Source organism: Etheostoma spectabile, chromosome 3, assembly GCF_008692095.1.
Source record: "Etheostoma spectabile isolate EspeVRDwgs_2016 chromosome 3, UIUC_Espe_1.0, whole genome shotgun sequence".
In the NCBI taxonomy this organism is placed as follows: domain Eukaryota; kingdom Metazoa; phylum Chordata; class Actinopteri; order Perciformes; family Percidae; genus Etheostoma; species Etheostoma spectabile.
Window position 1 is genome coordinate 21,873,959 of NC_045735.1, and position 14,287 is coordinate 21,888,245.

At 40.0% G+C, this 14,287-nt stretch overlaps 1 protein-coding gene and 1 long non-coding RNA gene across 3 annotated transcripts in view; both read right to left on the minus strand.

The window, feature by feature from the left end:
- nectin3a (nectin cell adhesion molecule 3a) overlaps window positions 1-14,287 on the minus strand; it is a 67,308-nt gene that overhangs the window by 16,268 nt on the left and 36,753 nt on the right. The gene's annotated exons all lie outside the window — the stretch shown is intronic.
- LOC116671695 (uncharacterized) lies at window positions 1,511-9,767 on the minus strand. Its single transcript, XR_004327331.1, has 3 exons — window positions 9,758-9,767; window positions 4,849-4,855; window positions 1,511-1,745 (listed from the first exon to the last, which is right to left on the minus strand). It is a non-coding gene; the product is annotated as an uncharacterized LOC116671695 (long non-coding RNA).

Here is a 14,287-nt window from a genome sequence, read left to right on the forward strand (position 1 = left end):
ATCTAAAATACTGCAGGCAAATGAATTGTAAGCAGTGTGTCAAACAAAGCAGTCATGCCGTTTGATCAGGGATATACTAAGGGTGGGGAGAAAAAAAACAAAAAACAAAAACAATACAGCATAGTATCATGATATTTTCAGTGGCAATACTGTATTGATACACAGACGCCAAGTATGGATCTTTTATTATATATGTGTTGGTCAGTTTGTCTGCTTGACAATCCCTTTTTGCAGCAAATTGAAGTGAAGTACACAAACAGAGAAATGTATCTTTTTACATAAAACAGATGTTGACAAAGTTTCATTTTGGGGGACATCACTTGAAATTGGTAAAACATTTGAAGTCGGAACAAAGTAATAAATTGTAATATATCACAGATTATTGCAATATGTTTAAAATCGCAATAATATTGTATCGTGACATGAGTATCGTGATGATATTGGATCATGAGGCCTCTGGTGATTCCCACCCCTAGGACATAGGCTACTGCTGCAGAGTGGAGGCCGGGGATCTAACTGTATGAAAATGTAGCCTCACGATTATAGTGACCAAAATAATGATTTTCTGTATTATCGCAGTATTTTTAAAAGTGTGTTCAATATGTTCAGAAAGCACTGATAGGCCTACACATGCTGAAATAGTTTCAAAAAATGTAACAGTGTTTATAATATTACAAAAATATAGGCAATAGGCTTGTAAAAACTATTGAAAATTGGCCACTGAAACACTGGCAGGGTGTCCGGTAAGAAGTTGAACCAGAGATGTGTGACTTTGAGATCTAGGAATATTTATTTACAACTCCAACATGAAGTTAACTATGAAGTTGTATTTGACGTTACATGTGAAGTTGGATGTGGTTCTGAAATATGAGCAAATAATAATGCACATTAATAAGCATCTGACTTACTATGAACATTTTTTACTAAAACTAAATGTTATAGCCACCAACAAGAAACAATCCTGAGAATTACATCCATTTTTCTGTAATATCTAACATTAATGTAACATATTGCTCAGTACCACAAACTGAGAATAAGCCACATCTACTACAGCACACATATCCATAACGGAGCAAACGGTGTAATACACCTTTAATAGCTAAGCATGTGGCTCCACAGGCTAGTTTGTTTACTGGTGACTGCACCTTGCTAGCAAACACAACCTGAATATCAACACATGGCTGCACAAGTTATATTAAACAATCTGCACATTTATCAGCTATGCAATAAGAAACACAGCAACAGCAATATTATCTAGGTGATTTAATCTGTCTCTCTCTCTATCTCTCTCAATAAATGTCAAGACGTAACACAGGCTAAACTTCAACATCGTAGCAGAACACTTACTGAAGATAACGAAGCAGTAAAACCCATGACAGTTTAGCAAGCTACAGAATAGTTCTAATTAGGTTGGGAATCGTTTAGATTTGAACGTTTCTGACTCCAATTCTGATTCTTCATTTCGATTCCGGTTCTTATCGATTCTTTGAGGGGTGGAGTTGAAATGGGTTGCAGTGTTACAGGGCTTTTTCGATGTAAAATAAAGCCTCACTAGAGCGCCGCTTACTGCGTTCCAAAGCTGCAACACAACAAGCGCCTGGCGTAAATCAAAACTTGCGCATGTTAAATTGGGAAGCGAGGATCGGATTTGAAGCCAAAATCCTCCAAACGATTCCAATGAAGAACCGATTCTACTGGAATCGTAATTTTTGAAACGATTCCATGTAGGAATCAGTTATTGATGCCTGGGCCACCCACATCACTTCAACAAAGAAAAGAAAAAAAAAGTCTGCTTCTACATTCTGTCCCCTTCTCCTGGCAACTTCAGGAGCCTCCAATGAAGATGAGAGGATTAAACACAGGGTTTACACACCGTAGTAATCCACGGTGATAACAAGGATATTTTAAATGAAAAGGGTAATTGTTAGCATCAACAATTCTACCATGGTTTAATGTTACCCCGGTAATGGTTACCTCCTAACCTCACCATCTGCGTCGCCAATTCCCATCCAAAATGTGCGTAAATGTATGCGTGGAGGACCACAAATCTTTCCGTTGCTTGTTTTTTTATTAATCACAACCTTTGCGTAGGAAGTGGTGTATGCATATTTCCAGCCCCGTTTTGTGCGTACACCACATTTATAAATGAGATCCCGGGACTGTCGTTAGCTTTATTACTGGCTATCCATCTTCCTGTCCAGTAAACAAATGAGGTTAAGAATTTTAATGGGAAAAACATCTATCTTTATGCTGTGTCACTGTTTTGATACTTTGCACTAGGCCTGCACGATTTCATTTTTTTTTAATGACTTTGATTCTCTATTAATTTTACGAGCCGACTGCATCACAAATGCTACTACTTTCTTCTGTGAATTTTACACATAGACTGTATGAAATAGGTGTTGAAGTGCTCCCGAGCGCTGCAATGCTCTTCCTTCACTTCACTGAAGCCTCTATGTTTACAGGCTTGTGGTGATGCGCAATGTACTATAGGTGCCAAAACAAATCTATGTTCGGTACTGCCAATTTGTTTTGTCATGGTTCATGTGTGCAATGATTACACTTTGTGAGAAGAATCGTGATATCAATTCAATTGTGATTCATATTTTTCCGCAGGTCTACTTTGAAACCTATTTAGTCAACACAAAGTGTGGATGAACCCTGGCATTAAAAAGAGAAAAAGGTTGCACTTTTGCCCCCTTTTTCCTTGAGAAAGCCGAGGAAAGAATGAACTCATGGGAAGGATATGCTTGCCCTTTGAAGAAATGTTTCATATTTGTTTCTTTCCCTGCTGACATCAGTAATTGCGACAAGCTGCGCGAAAGACGCAATGGTAAATCAAAACCTTCCTCTTTGCCTGGCAACCGGCTCAAACATTCCACATCGGCCACTTGATTAGCCAAGAACTCCACCTACCCAGACCTGACCTAGCTTCAGCCCTGGTCTCCCCAAAGGAGGAGGCCGTCTCCTGGCTGGAGAACTTTGCTATGAAGCCTGCAGTGCATGTCAGAACCATGTGAGACAGGAGGGATACAAGGCCAGAAAACATTCCCATGCTGCAACAAAATAGACAATGTGTCATGTTCATTTAGACAAAGTCCATGCATAGATTATCATGTCAAACAGCACTCATGGGACAGATCTGAAGACCTCACAGGAGAAGAATGCAGACATGAGATCTGTGCAGTAGGGAGTGTGGTTTAGGACTAAAGCGAGAGGAAACAGATCTTAGCATTCAGAAATAAATACAGTGAGGAGAGAATGAATAAGGACACAAAGAAAGAAATGGGGTAGTTATTGGGAGAAAAAACATAAGTGAGACGGAAAGAAGTAAAGACTTATACTACAGTGTGAGCCATGGGTGGATATAAAAATTTAACTACAGTAGGCTGGGTCAATCCATTTTACAAGCTGATATTAGTACATGACAGTTTGACAGAGTGGTTCAGTCCACCAAGTCACACATTTATTGTATGCATTACAAAGACAGGATGGTTGATTTGTGCAGAGTTTATAGTGTCTGCATGAAATCCCGGTCATCTGACTTCAGGAGCAGTATTCAGGTCATGGGGTTAGTGATGACCGGGTAATGCATGTACAAAGTGAGCCTGGGTCGGGCTTGGCGTGCCTCGAACTCATGAGCCCCTTTAACACAGCCTGTTCAAGGAGGGACTGCCTTTAAGCCGCCTCTCCATCTGTGTGAAAGTTACGAAGACGGTAGTCACAGAGCCGTACTGAAGGATGTGTACAGGGACACCAGCAGGGCGGAACTACACACAGTAGAGTTGCGCGAGCAGACACACAGGATGTCAAAAAGTTACTTAATAACTTACAGAAACACTGCATGCAATAGTCCATCTTCCTTCTCTCGTTCTCTCTGTCCGTCTCTCTACTGACAATGTGCAACTATAATGCAAACAGTTGGTGGTTTGTGGGACGGGTCAGGTTTGGGTGGTGAATAACGATGCACGCCTCTTTTGCTTCCGGAATATTGGCATACTGAGGGGGAATTACGCCGCCTTTGCTTATTTCTGTGGGGGAAAGCATCCTGCCTTGTTGTGTACGTTGTATTGTTTGTTACATGGGTTTGAGGTATTTCAGTATGTGAACACAGTGTTAAGGACCCAGCAATGATATTTTTCCATGCAAGTAGAAGATGTATGACAAAATGTACAATGTAAAAGCCAAACTAAGGACAAGAGTTTAAATTAGAAATACCTATAAACGCTCTGAGCAGCACATCAGTTTAATGCTCGGTATTGAAACTGTGAATTCTGTAAAGAGTAATTTAATACGGTTTCATTTTCACATGAATGTCAGCAATGAAATTGCTGATTTTAGGGGAAGTGGACCAAATGTTTAAGTGTCCCTTATTAAAAAAAAACACAAAATAAAAACGGATGGAAGGTGGGTGGCTACACTTGTCATTCTCCTCTCCAAGCTCTGCAAGCAACCTGGGGTGCACCAGACCTAATGTAGTTCTCACCCTCTTTCCTGCTTCTGTAATTTTCAAGCATGTGTGGGAGGTGAACACTGGCTGAAGGACAGTGTTTCATTACTGTTTAATGAGTGCAGTAATTCATAATCATTCAAAGCATTAAAGTCCCTTAATCTAGTAGAAGCCAATGGCAACATTAGCTGACTATTAAACTTCCATCTGACTCTCAAGGCCACATTTAAAAAAATGTTCATTGACATTCATTTGAAAACTGCATTGGCAAACTCTGCCAAACTCACACAAAACAATCTATGAATATGGATTGATATATGACTATTAGATATAGTCATAAAACAATTATTCAATAATGCCTCAGTGGGCTAGTGCCAACAACAGCACCTTTTCCAGACCCAATCCCTAAGTGGACAAGGAGAAACCTTGTAGAAACAGCCGTAGGAAGGCCATGTGTGGAAAATGAACAAAAAAAATTGTAACAGTTGGGAATTTGCAATAACACAACAATACATCATCCACCGGGCCTGCATTTCTTTCTGAAAGTTGTTTGTGCCTTTAAACACTGGCAACTCAAAGAAGTCAATAGTCCGTGTGCAGTCATTTGTTTGGTATTGTTACTCTGGGGGTGACCAGGAAGAACAAACAGACAATGCCTATTTTCCTAACACAGGTCCCCAGACCTTTGCTTTATTTTTGTGAGGCCTATAACTTTGTTTCAATTAGTTAGAGACAGGATAGGCCAAGTGGTGTATTGCCTGTTTTGTAGCATGTCTTTATCGTAAGAAATATTTGTGCACTGTGAAGAAAACATTAGTTACACAGCTCTAATCTACCCCCTTCCTTCCTAGTATTGTATCCTGTGAGGGCGTGAGGCTTTTTCAGTGGGTTAATTCATGGTGGAAACAAACACAGGCTGACAGGCTTTTTAAAAAAGGGGCGGGCAGGACTCTTTCACATGTCACTGTCCTCTTCAATCCCCTTTTCTCATTGCTCCCCCATAGCAATGTGGACTTCTGTGTCCTCATCCAGGTCACATTTGATTAAAGATCTATGCTTAAAAGAAGAAAAAAAATCAATAGTGTTGACATACAAAGTGCTAGGATAGGTTACAACCTTTCATCGGAGTCAACTACAGCTCTGCTGTAGAACTTGTGAAGGACAATGCCTGCCAGTGTGCGTACCAAGGAAACACAAACACTCTTACGACGTCCAGCCTTATTGTGTGGGATTTGTTAGTTTGACGTGGGGGTTTGATGCATTTCAGTATGTGACCCAGAGACGGGTAGCAATGCTAATTTTTCCATGCAAGGGGAAAATGACAAAATGTACAACTTTGGAGAAGAAAAGACAATGAGAAACAGAAAGCAACGGAAGGTATTTATCAAGCTGCTGTGTGAAAAGGAAACTTCATTTTGGAGGTTTTCTTAATAAGGGTATAAGCTTCAATGAGAGTCTCTCAATTAGAGCTTAAGTGTATAACATCCCTGTCCCGGACATTTTAATACTAGTAGAGACTGACTTGAACTGCACCATCACACCACAGTAGTGTTGAGTTGCACCTGGGTAGAAATGTTGTTTATGTCAGGGTCTGCTTGCTCATCAAGTATGTCCCTAACTGCTACTGTCCTCTTTTAGATAGCTGAGTGTTCTCAAAAAAACGTTATCTTGCTTCAGAAAGCTGACAGCCATGAATGAATGTTTAGACATTTGCTACATAAAAAACAATTAGCCAGACATCATGCAAAGACAACTGAAGCCTTTATATTTTCAGAACAAGTGCCGTTATATGGTTGGCCCGGTATCTGATGTTAGTAAATTATTCACAGCATCCAATGAAATCTACCATCACGCCAAACAAAGACAGCATTGAGCATATATGCTACCAAGGATAATTCCAGGTCCAATCTACACAACCTCTGTGATAGTAAAAGATAAATTGTATGTTGACCTTATAATCAAAACTGGCATTTCCTCAACATTGACTCACTCTAGTTACATTTGTAGGCTGCAATCCCCACTGCAAAGACACCACTATCCTGTCGCACACAGCCGTGCTCCCAAACATTGTGTAAAAAGAAGAGAAATATCCTTTTCTTCATGGAAGTCTCCTTAACAATGCTCAAGTGTAAACCAAGCAATGAACCATACTGACAAACACGCATAAGGACAGCTTAGACGTGAGAGCCTTTCATTCAAGAATCATGCAGTGGTTTTAGACATGTTGTTTTCACCACATTCACATGTCAATGTCCTTTGAGGGGAAAAAAACGTATAAAACCAGGCGCAATTTTCATTCATTAGGACAGAAATAGATCATTGTTGGGTGGAGCTTTGCTGAGAAGAGAGAATGGATTCTGTTCTAATCACAGACCCCACTGCCCTTCACTGGGTCTAAATGGGCTACTGTACTTTTATTAGGCTGATCTAACATCATGGAAACATAGTTTCCCACATGCCACAAAGACCCCAGAGGGAATTAGACTGTTTTTTAAAAAAATGATTCCCATCATTGTCCACTATGACGCCTATTTCTCCCAGCAATCCTTTTTTTCAGGGGAACTACATGATGTCGGTGACTGACAAATGTAGGATGCACACACTGGACTAGTATCATGTAAAATTATGCAGAGGTTTGCAATATGTACAGAGATAAAGCTAAGAATACCAACAATCTTGAGTTAAAAATGTGCTATGACCATTTTTTTATTGATATAAGAAAGATGGTCAGGCTTTATTTTGAGTGCTAGATCTGCCCAGCATGCATCTCTTTTTTTTTCTCTTTAATGGGACCTGGTTGTAAGTTGTATGGCATTATTTGCTATAGTGTGTTTAATAGGCTACACAATTGTATTAGCCCATTTATTAAATAGAGAAAAGGAGTAAAGGGGGAGAAAGAAATCCTTATTTTTGTCGGTATGTTACTTAATGATCCCATGGCATAACAATTTTCACTTTATGAGTTTTTTTTAACATTGATGTGTGTTCCCCCAGCCTTTCTATGGTCCCTCAGTAGCTGGAAATGGCAATAGGTATAAGCCGAGCCCTGGGTATCCTGCTCTGCCTTTGAGAAAAATCAGCTCAGATGGACCGATCTGGAATCTTCACCCTTATGAGGTCATAAGGGGCAAGGTTGCCTCTTCTTTCTCTGCTTTGCCCACCCAGAGAATTTGGCCCACCCATGAGAGAGAGACATCATGGCTTCCAAACAAGCAAAGTGGCAGTTGGTCAAGGCCACCCCCCCCCCAGATATGGTATTAGGGGACCACTTTGGTCTACTCTATATGAAATCCAAAGAGCACCATGTCATGGGACCTTTAATCTTGTGCCAGTTCAATTGTTAAAAAATGCTAGTAGGCCTAGAGAGTGATAGTAGGGAGAAGATGTTTTCTTATATGAAGGTAGTCTGTTTTAGGGTTTTGTGCATTCATGTTTTTTGGTGTCCCAAACGTTGCCAAGTTTGGATGCAGCTCGTTCCATCAATAACATCTATAGAAATTAACAAATGTACAGTATAGAAAAAGATAGAGGAAGCTGCTTTGGACTTTCTTCAATGCAATCTGCACAGTGCACGTCAGGAAACCCCCACTTCACAACAAGGGAGGAAGTAAAGCAGTCTGACAAAAGTCTGCCTCTGTACTGTGTGTACCAATGGTCAATACAAAAACAGTAGTTTGGTCAGTGTGGCATTTCAGCAGCCTTATCCTGGTCAGAGGTAGTTTGTTTTCCCGCAAACAACCCCCCCCCCCCCCCCCCACGCGCCAATTTTCCCGGCACATACTCTCACCCTGTCTCTGCAACAAATTAAAACTCTTCTCATGATTTACAAGTACCACCCACTTAGAATAGTGAGAACAAGGAGATTAGGTGCCTAGGTCAGTTTGGGATTAAAATAAAGTCACAGCTGACTGTTCACACCTATAGTGATCTCACATAAAAACACAAATACATGCATTTGACAACATGCCAATGCAAAATGTTTAGCCAACTGCTCTGTCAATGATGACGTTTTATTTCCTTAAATCCTGTACAACTTAGTCTAAACTTCAAACCAAGGGGAATATTGTTAACACCCCTCTTTGTAATGTACTACACACCTCCCTCCCACACTGTTAAGTCCATAGAGAATCAACAAAAATCAGTAAGACAACACCCAAGTGTATTATTTCTGGGACTCAGGTTACATGTCTGGTTAGACATAGTGTTCCCATAATATGAACCTCACTTGGATGTAAAAGACAAATATTTTGAGTACATAAAGGCAGTAGTAACCCATTTACTGTTGGTCTAAGAGCTGTGGGTTGTAAACCTTTAACTTGTGACGTCTTCCCCTTTAAAATGTAATTCAATCCATGCAAAATCGGATAGTCTAACATTGTTTTGAAGCCATAATTAGAACTGACCACTTGTTTTGTTATGATCCTTTTCACAATCCAAGTACAGACAAAAAATAGCAACCACATTGCAGCAGTAATCTTTGACTCTACCCTTATGTGACAGAGCAGCTTAGCTGCTGAAAAAGACAGTCCATGTTCCTTGATCAATACTAAACATGTAGTATTAACATGTGGTATTATTTGTTACAGCAAGAGGGGAAATCTTTTCAGCTTTACAGTCTATTTGAAAATGAAGAGAGCATCAGGCAACTAAAGCAGAAGAATGCAAACTATAGGGATGTAGCAGGGATGGCAGGGGAATACAGAATAATTTGGCTGAATACCAGCAGGGATACAGTTGTGCAAAATCCTTTTCAAGCCATTACCGCAATATATCTGCATCAAGGACCAGGGCTGCACAGCAAGCCAAATTAGGGAACTCTGAGTCAGGGGACATGTCTTTCTTTCCCTCTGTTTCTAATGTCTTATCACACACAATGAGGCTGAGAGGGTGGATGCTGGAACCTAGAAAAGTTAGACTAAAGTTTTAATAAAATGGTAAAACTGCTATGTGAATTTCAACAGTGTCATTTCCGATTAATTTTGTCTGCTTCAAATGATGCAATGTTCCTGGCTGAAAAGCAGGAAAGTTCAAACTGTACCCTCAGCACTATTGTACTGTACAGTACTAATGTCTATTTTCCTTCTTAACATATAATATCACAGGTTGGAGTCTAACACTAGATAAACAAGGTGCTAGAGATCTAAGAAATATAATGTACAATAGGTGAGTATAATACTAAGGGATCTGCAAAGGGGCCGAAAAGATTTGCGGAAAAACAAGAGTTTTCTTCCATTAGCTACAGTATAATGTATGTCCCGGCTGTCACCATTGCAGTAAACACCAGCGTACGAGCAAATAGGACAACACTACTGTACTGATAGGTTACTTGCTACAGTCAGCAGCACCTCCCAGTATTTGACTGGTGGGTGTTAATAATCTCCCACTTGGGTGGTAGGGGGTGTGTCAGTGTATACAACTGACTGTGTGCTCATCCCAAACATCATAACCTGACAGCTGAATGAGTGAAACAAATAAGAGTGAGGGGTGAAGAGAAGCCACACCTGTTTCCCATAACCCCAGGGCTCCCCTCCTGGGAGATTCAACTGCTGACTGTGGACATCCTGCATGTATAGCCTACCTCTTTAATATGGACTGTGAATTCACAGTGTATCCAAGTGACCCTAACCTCGAAGGAAAAAACCCAGACTCCTGAAAACAGCAGGCAAAAAAAGGGTTTCAAAAGGCTTCCCTGTGTTCATTCACAGTAGGTAATTAGCCACGGAAATATCTGGAAGTCATTTTTACCACGTAGTTTCCTACGACTCAGTGATTGGAACAGTCAATTCCTGTCTATCCAAGATTTATTCAGTAGACAAGACATAATAGCTAACACACAGTGAAAATATTAATGAAATATAGTGAAAATCCCTAATATTAGCATTTGCAATGTATTTTTTGCATGTTGCCCCTTTTCCTCCCAATTTTGAAAGGCTAACTGCCCATGCAATGTGGTCCTAATGACTGGTAACTCCCAATGTTGGCCTGTGGAGGAAGTAAACACAAAATAAGGAATGGCAGCATAAGCACCGTGTTTGGCTTGAGAAAACAGACAGTTGGGTTAAAGTTTGAGGCTAATGTGATTCTATATTTGTGTCATTATCATTAAATCCCACAGAAAGACCAAATTCAACAAAGTGTTAGTCTGCTTCTCAATGCTTTGCAACTTCTAGACCTTGTCTCTGGCACCCACCCCAAGCCCATTCATTCCTACAGAAGAAGCAAATCTTTAAAAGCTGAGTCACAAAAAAAAATGAAAAGACTACAGTTGGGCACTTTAGTTTTTAGCAAACGTTCCTCAAACAAGACTAAATGTGCAGTGCATTTGTTGGTGACTATAACCTCACATTTGGTAAGCTAGCTAGTATTTATACAGCATTTTGTATGTGGGATTGACTCAAAATAACCAAAATAACAATGGAAGAATAAGCCATATCATGGCTCGGCCTTCCATTCATTGTTGGGTTTGTCTTTTCATGGGATTTGTTGAAAGAAAAAAAAATACATAATATTGCCAGCCTTATTCCTCAAGGCAGATTTAAAATGCCTGGGTTAAGAAAAACTTCTTAACCAGAGATGTAAATCTGTTGACATCTCAAACTGCAAATATGGTCTATTCTAAACATTTGTAGGGCCGAACGATATTGTGTTTTAGCATCGACCTTGCGATGTGCGCATGCGAGATAGTCACATCACAGGACATTGAAATGTTGACGCTAATTCTTTTTTGCTGCTAGTTGAAAAGTAAACTTTCACCATTTTCTTTTTTTTCATGATTATTACCGTGCAACCTTTCCCCTTTAAGACAGGTAGCCATGTGGGCAACGCGTTGTATGTGACGTTAGTTCAACAGGGTTTATTGTTATGGAAAGTTTGGCTCTCTGTGTGTAGAAAAGTACTGTAGGCAGCAGCTGCCGCTGACACAGTGATGTGCATAGTTTTCAATGGGTAGTCAGTGAAGCTACAGTAGTCAGTGTCTTATGTTTGCTACCAACTAAATCACCTGATTAATGCAACATAATCACAACGTCTCCCGCAGAAACCTGACCCTCGTCAGGCTAAAGTTAATATAGCTAGCATAAAGAATCAAGTGGTCTGTCCGTCCCAACTAATGTTACGGTTTGGTGCCGCAACGCTGGAAACGAAACACTAATCTACTACAGACGCCTGTGTCTGATCTAACGTCATTTACACTGATTTAATTGTTCTTGGACACACAGTTTGTTGCTAGGGCACGTGACATGCATGTCTGATCAATTTATCAAACTAACAAGCTGGCCCCGCTAGTCGACCCCAACCTGAAATTTAGAGGAAGCAACATGCAGTCATTGTCACACACATTAGTCTGGATTGATAGGATTATATGAATTCAATGTTGTCATGCTAGTCAACCAGCGTATTTCTATCTAATTTCCCTCTCCAAAATCACTTCAGAAGAGCAGTCACAGCGCTTATTTGCTTTGGGGTTTGTAAAGCATTAAAGTTTAACAAAGAATGGTTCACATTAGAAAAGATCCTTTTTCATTTTTATCTTCTATGTAGATGCACTCCCCTACAAAATCACCGCGGTAGTCGAGAATAATTTATTATTTCTAAATAGAGCTTCATGTCACAATATATAATCACAGGGAAAAAAATATTGCAATAATTTTTTCTAAAATCATGCAGGCCTAAACAATTGTATTGTGGGTTTTGAAACCACGAAGGCTTAATATTTGTAAAACTTTTCACTTCAATATTGCGCATATGCAGTGGGCCACTCAACACGGTAGCAAACAAGAAAGAAGAAAGATTTTGTATGATGTGTTGAGTAAGTAACTTTAATTGGAATGAATGGTAATTGGTGCAATCTTCAGAGCCCCTATTATAGAGTATCATACAGAATCTTTAGTTGGGGTAATTCAGTTTAGAACAGGTTAGTGCAGGCAGTGATAAATAGATTTGAGAAGGCAGTGTGCTGAAAGTAATCAACAATTGACTGCAGTTTATTTTTTATTCATCCTGGTTTTAGACCAGGGATAAGCTAAAACTGGGGGTTACAGCTCTGAATTTACTGATGGACCACCAGGGAACAGCTTGCCATACAAAGCCTCTGACAGTCACATCTGTCGGGGGAAGAGGAAGCAAAGGGTGGAGTCAACAGAAGCTGGTGGCCACAGCCTGCTCCCTAAACCCCACACACACACTGCCTCCATGTCCCACAATAAAGCAGCACACTCATCTGCTGATGGCCTTCCTTCAAAAGGAAAACACTGCATGCATTTAATGTGATTGGGAGTTTTCAGTCTGCTGCTTCACAGCTGAGATTTAAGATTGAATGAGAGGATCAGATGAATGCTCCAGCTGCTACCCACAGATCCAGAGAATCCAAATGCTTAAACTTACTTTAAAGACCCCTTTTTTCTTGTATATTATTCCAATATAAAGTAACTAGTTGGTCTACTTTACTAAGTCATGCTTAAACTTACTTGCTTAAACCATTCATTGTTTGAAAAAGACTGACTGAAAAAAGGGTAAAAGTATCAAGTGAGTCAAATTAAAAGTAAAAATTCACACAGACAAGATTTCTCAGCGTGATAAGATGTTATTTTCCAGAGAAGCCAGAAAAGTTGACAGGTATCTTAATCTTTATACTATAACACAGATGTAATGTTAATGTGAAAATTACATTAAGTTATCCACCTCCCACAAACAAAAAAGTCCCAAAAACATGTTTTGACCTGATCTGCCCTCTGCGATATGGTGACAAAGCTGTAGCTGCAGCTGATTAGGCCTGCATGATTAATTGTTATAAAATTGCGATCTTGAATCGATTTAAGAAAAAATGTTTTTATTTTTTACGACTTTGGTTCTCATTTAATTTTACGAGCCGACTGCATCACAAACACTACTTCTTTCTTCTGTGAGTTTTAAACATAGACTGTATGAAATAGGTGTTGAAGTGCTCCCAAGCGCTGCAGTGCTCTCCCTTCTCTTCATTGAGACCTCTATGTTTACAGGCTTGTGGTGATGCGCAATGTGTTGTAGGTGCCAAAACAAATTAGTTTGGTTAAAATTATCGAGTAAATGTCCTTAGTTTTTGTCTTTGTCAACGTCTTTCATAGAGCAATGTTATATCTTTCCGACTGTGCCATTTCCCGTAGACGTGTATAGTTTCCGACTGGGAACCCAGAAATTCCGACATTCCATGTAAAAATGAACACAACAAACAACAAAGTTTGCGTCTGGCATCATGGCGGTACCGAAAGTCGGAAGAAAGTCCCATTTAATTATGACTGTGTCAGATAAAGGCAAGTGCCTTGCAGTTTACAGGGAAACAGCCCACGGATTTGAAAGTAGCCTACATTTGAGAAACTAACACAAGGAGGCTAACCTAGCTTACCTTAACAAGGTAAAGGAGAACGCCAAGCCCCCTTTCCCCGAAACAGAAGCCAACCGCGGTGACGTTACGGGCATGGACGTATGAATACGTAGGGCTAGCAGCATGACGGAGACAACAGCAGGACAGAGAACACTACAGGTGGGCTTTTACCGCGACCCGAACATCAAAAGCGGGAGGGAACGTGAGTTAATATGTGGATTAATACTGGGATCTCTACACAACTGTGTGAGTCGATTAACTTCAAAAAGTTCACCGCTTTACTTGAACCAAAGTTCTTAACACCTGTTGATGTCTGTCTTTCTTAGTCTGTTGGCTATTTACGTTTTTCTCCTGGAACACGTCAAACGCATTCTGCAGTGTCTTGGGTTGACTGTTTAAATATCTGTGCTCATCATCATATGTACATTATTTGTACTGGTGTTATTGTTGAATACATATTTATAAAATTGTATCACGTT